This window comes from Trachypithecus francoisi, unplaced genomic scaffold, assembly GCF_009764315.1.
Source record: "Trachypithecus francoisi isolate TF-2019V2 unplaced genomic scaffold, Tfra_2.0 Lachesis_group13, whole genome shotgun sequence".
Lineage (NCBI taxonomy): Eukaryota > Metazoa > Chordata > Mammalia > Primates > Cercopithecidae > Trachypithecus > Trachypithecus francoisi.
In genome coordinates, this window is record NW_022681458.1 from 17,713,119 (window position 1) to 17,721,469 (window position 8,351).

Below are 8,351 nucleotides of genomic sequence, written 5' to 3' on the forward strand. Positions count from 1 at the left end.
GAACCACACAATGGAATAACATTCAGAAGGCCTCTGTCCTGTGACATCTAACTTTGACAAAATTTGTTTTAAAATCATAGCTAGAGAAATTATTTAATGAGTTTGTCTTGTAAAAATATTTGCTGAAGAAAGTTCACCTGTCTAGAATCAAAACGAGCATACATATGAAAATGTTTGGGTAGAAATATGTACACATTTTATTATGAAAAATTGCAATTCAGGATAACCTTGATTTAGCAGAATTTGCTCTGTACTTACCAGGTACTTCAGCAACTGTGGATGAAGTATTTTTTTCAATTGAAAATTGAGTCAATTAAAGGTATCAGTAGATAGCATTATTAAAATAGTCAACTAAATGTATTAATGAATCACAATTATTATCTATAAGATGAAACTTGAAAGTTTCAATTTTTGTGAAATAGAAACAAAATATATTGAAAAAATATATTCTTTAGAAAATACAAGTGATAGAATAAATAGGCATAGCTAAAGGTATCAACATATAAGTAGACAAAGCTAAAAGCTGATTAAAGTCATGAACATGTATCAGGAAAAATTATTCTGGTTATGCTATTTTTAATGTTCAGTTAATTAGTGTGTAGAGTGAAAAAATTGTTTTATCAATCTACACAGAGATCTGTTATCTTATGTTCTAAAAGAATTTTTATATTGGAAAATAATTTTCAAATAAACCATTTTATTCATTGGCCAATATAACAAAAATAATTGTGTTCATAAATGTCAAAAATTATATAATTTCAGCTGAGTGTGGTAGTGCATGCCTGTGGTCCCAGCTAATTGGGAGGCTGAGGCAAGAGGATCTCCTGAGTCCAGGAGATCTGGGCTCCAATACAGTATGCCAATCAGGTGTTTGCCCTAAGTTTGGCATCAATATGGTGTCCTCCCAGGAGCGGACAAAATTGCCCAAGAAGGGATGAATCAGCCCAGGTCAGAAATGGAGCAGGTCAAAACTCCTGCACTGATCAGTAATGGGATCACTCCTGTGATGAGCCACTGAACTCTAGCCTGGGCAACATAGCAAGACCCCCATGTCTTGTGAAAAATAGTAATAATAAATTCAATTATTTTTACCACACTCTTTCCTTCTCAAAAGTGTCCCAGTTTGAACTACAAATTATGTGGTCACTCCAGTCATGACCAAAAATAATAAAAGGAAAAGCAGATTGGTTGTGGGTGAAAGGTAAATAAAGTAATATTTTGAGAGCATCTGAATTAAGCATTGTAGTTTTGCTGTAATTTTATGACTGAAGAAATTGAAGCTAAAGCTGCTAATTGGTTTACTCCAAGAATATCGAACTACCAGGGGAGACACTAATGTAAGCCTATCTTATTCCTAAGCTTTCTCTATAACCAACAGGTTAAAATATAATTTTTTATACAGAAATGAAGACCATTACTTGCCACAAAGCTACAATGTACCTAATTTGATTGAATTATACAAGCTAGCATTCTAAGCAAGATTTAGGAGTTTGAAGGGAGAAGAGGAGGTAGCTGACCAGAGAATCCGTAAGAACAATAAGGACTAACATACATCAAATATTACTCTGTGCCCTACTCACCACAAACATTATTTCATTTTACCCTCACCACAATGTAGACAGATAGGAACCATTATTAATCCCATTTCACTGATGACAAAAAATTGAGGCCTAAATAGTTGAGTAGCCAGGAGATAACACTACTGTAATAGGAGAGCTTAGATTCCAATTCTTGTAGCCCTTCTGAAGAACTCAGACCTTAATTACTACTAAAATGCAACAAAACAGGTGGGTCACAGCAGATCTTGTTTCTAAGGAGGAGAATACTCTTCTCTTCATTCTAAGTAGTTACATTTTATATTTTGTTACCCTTACATAAAAGAAAATTTATAAGACAAAACATCTTGAGTTTATACACATGAAGCCTCTTCAGTCAACTAGATTTCCATCATGTTGTTTCCAAACAGTGCTCTTCGCCAGTCTCACTGCATCACTCTGCCCCCATCTGGTGGCAGCATACATACACTCCAGAAAAGAAGAAACACTTTAAACCACATTTAGTGACAAATTTATGAAATATCTGTCTTCTTCATCATTAACTAGAACACCAAACACTTTCCACATTGTAAAATACGATTATTGGACATAAAGATTTTAAGAAATGAGGTCCATTAAAATAAATAAATGCAGTCTATTTCATGTTAGTGAAACCAAGTTTATCAATTTAAATTTTGCTACATGCAAATAAAACATTATTTTTAAAAATAGGGAGAGGAACGAAGATAGCCAATTAGAAGTAGCTGTGGTCCACAGTACTCATGGAGAGGAACAAAACGGGAGAGTGATTACAACACCTTCAACTGAAATATCCAGGTTCTCACATTGGGACTGATCAGGGAAACAACTCCACCTACAGAGAACGAAGAAAAGCAGGGTGGGATGACAGACCACCTAGGAATAACACAGAGCCAAGGGAACCCCCACCCCCAGCCAAGGAAAGTGGTGAGTTATTGTGCAACCCCAGGAAACCACACTTTTCCTACAGGTCTTTGTAATCCATAGATCGGGAGATCCCCTTGTGAGCCCATGCCACCAGGGACTTGGGTGCAACATACAGAACTGTGTGGAGTCTTGGCAGAGTAGCTTCTCAGGCAAACACGGAGATTCAGGAGCTTTGCATACTCCAGCCCCAGGATCCCTGGGGATCCATGTCTGGAACTCAGGCAAGGTGGGAGGTCCACATATACCTTTTGGAAGTGGGTGGAATCCAGGGAGTTGAGTAGTGTCATTCTCCAAGTCCCACTTCCATGGCACCTCACAAGATAAGACCCACTGGCTTGGAATTCCAGCCAGACACCGGCAACAGGATAGAGGCTACCTGAGACTGGATAGAGACCCTAAGGGGAGGGTTGGGTGCCATCTCTACTGTTTGGTTTACTCAGCCATTCCAGCCTGTGGGCTTTGGCAAGTCTGAGTGGTTCAGATAAGGAAGGGTCCCCCCACCAGCACAGCACAGTAGCTTTGCCAGATTGTGGCCAGACTGCTTCTGTAAGTGGGGCCTTGATGCATTCTCCTTCACTGAATGGGACATCCCAGCCAGGCTCTCCAGCCACACCTACCCACACAGATTGTGGACTGAGCTCTGATCTCTTCCCAGGATGGAGTGCCTTGGGGAGGGGATGGCTGCCACCTGGGTTAGTTGGATGACTCAGCCGTTCCACCCTGTGGGCTTTGGAGACTCCAAGTCAACAGGGGCAGAAATGGTTCCCCACCAAGACATAGCTGTTTTGTCAAGACATGGCCAGACTGCTTCTTTAAGTGTGACCCCAATCCACTCCTCCTCATGGGACAGATCCTCCCAGCTGAGGCCTCCCAGCCAGGGCCTCCAGCCACTCTCAGCAGACTTCTCAGTGGAAACCCTAAAAGCTAGAAGAGATTGGGGGCCAATATTCAACATTTTTAAAGAAAAAACTTTCTAACACCAAATTTCATATTTCATTTCCTCATTATTTCCTTGTCTGAAAGGATCTTATTTCTCTTTCACTTAAGAAGTTTAATTTAAAATAAGATCCTTTACAGATAAGCAAATGCTGAGGAAATTTGTTACCACCTGACCTGCCTTACAAGAGATCCTGAAGGAAGCACAAAATATGGAAAGAAAAAACTGTTATCAGCCACTACAAAACACACTGAAGTACACAAACCAGTGACACTATGAAGCAACCATATAAACAAGTCTGCAAAATAACCAGCTACCATCGTGATGACAGAATCAAATCCACACATAACAATACTAACCTTAAATGTAAATGGGCTAACTGCCCCAATTAAAAGGCACAGAATGGCAAACTGGATAAAGAACCAAGACCCATCAGTATGCTGTCTTCAAGAGATCCATCTCACATGCAAAGACACATATAGGCTGAAAATAAAGGGATGAAGGAAAATTTACCAAGCAAATAGAAAACAGAAAAAAGCAAGGGTTGCAATCCTAGTTTCTGACAAAACAGACTTTAAACCAACAAACATCAAAAAAGACAAAAAAGAGAATTACATAAAGGACATTAAGGTAAAGAGTTCAATTCAACAACAAAAAAGTGAACTATCCTAAATATATATGCACCCAATACAGGAGCACCCAGATTCATAAAGCAAGCTCTTTAAGACCTTCAAATAGACTTAGACTTGCACACAATAATAGTGAGAGACTTTATCACCTCACTGACAATATTAGACAGATCATTGAGAGAGAAAATTATCAAAGATATTAAGTACCTGAACTGAACTCTGTATCAAGTGGACCATATAGATATCTACAGAATTCTCTACCCAAATTCAACAGAATATACATTATTCTCATCGCCATATGGCACTTACTCTAAAATTGATCACATAATCGAAAGCAAAACACTCCCCAGCAAATGTAAAGGAACTGAAATCATAACGAACAGTCTCTCAGACCACAGCACACTCAAATTCGAAATCCAGATTAAGAAATTCACCCAAAACCACACAACTATGTGGAAATTGAATAATGTGCTCCTGAATGACTCTTGGGTAAAAAATGAAATTTAGGCAGAAATCAAGAAGTTCTTTGAAACTAATGGGAACAAAGATACAATGTACCAGAATCTCTGGGACCCAGCTAAAGCAGTGTTAAGAGGGAAATTTATAGCACTAAATGTTCACATCAAAAAACTAGAAAAATCTCAAGTTAACAACCTAACCTCACAACAACATGAACTAGAGAACCAAGAGCAAACAAAGCACAAAGCTAGAAGAAGACAAGAAATAACTAAGATCAAAGCTGAACTGAAGGAAACAGAGACATACACACAAAAAAACACTTCAAAAAATCAGTGAATCCAGAAGCTGGATTTTGAAAAAAATTAATAAAATAGACAGCTAGCTAGACTAATAAAGAAGAAAAGAGAGAAGATTCAAATAAACACAGTCAGAAATAATAGGGATACCATCACTGACCCCACAGAAATACAAACAACCATCAGCAAATACTATAAACACCTCTATGCAAATAAACTGTATAATACTATAAACACCACTATGCAAAGAAAATCTAGAATAAAGGATAAATTTCTGGACACATACACCTTCCCAAGACTGAACTGGAAGAAACTGAATCCCTGAATAGACCAATAAAGTGTTCTGAAACTGAGGCAGTGATAAATAGCCTACCAAACAAAAAAGAAGCCCAGGACAAGATGGATTTACAGCTAAATTCAACCAGGATTACAAAGAAGAGCTGGTACCAATTCTAATGAAACTATTCCAAAAAATTTGGAAAGGAAGGACTCCTCTCTAACTCATTCTATGAGGCCAGAATCATCCTGATACCAAAACCTGGCAGAGATACAACAAAAAAGGAAAGCTTTAGGCCAATATCCTTGATGAATATTGATGCAAAAATCCTCAACAAAATACTGGTAAACCAAATCCAGCAGCACATCTAAAAGCTTATTCACCATGATCAAGTAGGCTTTATCCCCAGGATGCAGGAACGATTCAGCATCTTCAAATTAATAAATGTAACTTATCACATAAAGAGAACCAAAGACAAAAAACACATGATTATCTCAATAGATGCAGAAACTTCTTCAAAGAATTTCAACATCCCTCCATTTAAAAAACTCTCAATAAACTACATATTGAAGAAACAGACCTCAAAATATTAAAAGACATATATGACAAGCTCATGACCAATATCATACTGAAAGGGCAAAAGCTGGAAAGTATTCCCTTTGAAAACTGGGATAAGATAAGTATGCCCTCTCTTACCTCTCCTATTCAACACAGCATAGGAAGTTCTGGCCAGGGCAATTAGGCAAGAGAAAGAAATAAAGAGTATTCAAATAGGAAAAGAGAAAGTCAAATTGTCTCTGTTTGCAGATGGCATGATCCTATATCTAGAAAGCCCCATCATCTCACCCCAAAAGCTTCTTAAGCTGATAAGCAACATCAGCAAAGTCTCAGGATACAAAATCAACATGCAAAAATTGCTAGCATTCCTATACATCAAAATAGATAAGCTGAGGGCCACAATCATGAATGAACTCCCAGTCACAATTGCCACCAAAAGAATAAAATACCTAGGCATACAGCTCACAAGGGAAGTGAAGAACCACTTCAAAGATAACTACAAACCACTGCTCAAATAAATCAGAGATGACACAAACAAATGGAAAAATGTTCCATGCTCATGGATATAAAGGATCCATGTCATAAAAATGGCCATACTGCCCAAAGCAATTTACAGATTCAATGCTATTCCTATTAAACTACCATTGATATTCTTCATAGAATGAGAAAAGAATATTTTAAAATTCATATGGAACCAAAAAAGAAGAGCCCAAATAGCCAAGACAATCCTAAGCAAAAAGAACAAGCCTGGAGACATCACGCTACCTGATTTTAAATGATACCACAAAGCTACAGTAACCTACAACATGATACTGGCACAAGAACAAACACATAGACCAACAGAACAGAATAGAAAACCCAGAAATAAAACCACACATCTACAATCATCTGATCTTTGACAAACCTAACAAAAACAAGCAATGGGGAAAGGATTACCTATTTAATAAATCGCTCTGGGAGAACTGGCTAGCCATATGCAGAAAATTGAAACTGGACCACTTTGTAACACTGTATATAAAAATCAACTCAAATGTAAAACCCAAAACTATGAAAACTCTAGAAGAAAATCTAAGCAATACCATTCAGGACATAGATTTCATGACAAAGATGCCAAAAGCAATTGCAACAAGCAAAAATTGACAAACAGGATCTAATTAAACTAAAGAGATTCTGCACAGCAAAAGAAATTATCATCAGCATGAACAGACAACCTACAGAATGGGAGAAAATTTTTACAATCTATTCATCTGACAAAGGTCTAATATCTAGTATCTACAAGGAACTTAAACAAATTTACAAGAAAAAACAACCCCATTAAAAAGTGGGCAAATGACATGAACAGACACTTTTCAAAAACAGACATACATGTGGCCAAAAGCATGTGAGAAAATGCCCAACATCACTGATCGTTAGAGAAATTCAAATCATAACTGCAATGAGATACCATCTCACACCAGTCAGAATGGCAATTATTAAAAAGTCAAAAAATGAAAGATGCTGGTGAGGTTGTGGAGAAAAAGAATGCTTTTAAACTGTTGGTGAGAGTGTAAATTAGTTCAACCATTGTGGAAGACAGTGTGGTGATTCCTCAAAGACCTACAGGCAGAAATACCATTTGACCCACCAATCCCATTATTAGATATATACCCAAATGAATATAAATCATTCTATTACGAAGATACATGCACATGTACATGCATTGCAGCACTATTTACAATAGCAAAGACATGGAATCAACCTAAATGCCCATCAATGATAGACTGTATAAAGAAATGTGGTATATATACACTATGGAATACTATGCAGCCCTAAAAATGAATGAAATCATGTTCTTTGTGGGGGCATAGATGGAGCTTGAAGCCATTATCCTTAGCAAACTAATGCAGGAACAGAAAACCAAATACTGCATATTCTCACTTATAAATGGAAGCTGAATGATAAGAACACATGGACACATGGTGGGTAAAAACACACATCCAAGTCTGTTGGATGGTGGGGGGTGGGAAGAGGGAGAGTATCAGAAAGAATAGCTAATGATACTGGATTTAATATCTAGGTAATGAGATGATCTATGCAACAAACCATCTTGGCACATGGTTACCTATGTAACAAACCTGCACACCCTGTATATGTACCCCTGAAGTTAAAATAAAAGTTGGAAATGAAAAATAAATTAATTAAAATAAAAATTAGGAGGGGGCGGAGCAAGATGGCCAAATAGGAACAGCTCCAGTCTCCAACTCCCAGCGCAAGCGACACAGAAGACCGGTGATTTCTGCATTTTCAACTGAGGTACTGGGTTCATCTCACTAGGGAGTGCCGGACAATCGGTGCTGGTCAGCTGCTGCAGCCCGACCAGCGAGAGCTGAAGCAGGGCGAGGCATCGCCTCACCTGGGAAGTGCAAGGGGGAAGGGAATCCCTTTTCCTAGCCAGGGGAACTGAGACACACAACACCTGGAAAATCAGGTAACTCCCACCCCAATACTGTGCTTTAAGCAAACGGGCACACCAGGAGAATGTATCCCACACCTGGCTGGGAGGGTCGCACGTGCACGGAGCCTCCCTCATTGCTAACACAGCAGTCTGCCATCTAACCAAAACGGCAGCAGCGAGGCTGGGGGAGGGGCGCCCGCCATTGCTGAGGCTTAAGTAGGTAAACAAAGCCGCTGGGAAGCTCAAACTGGGTGGAGCTC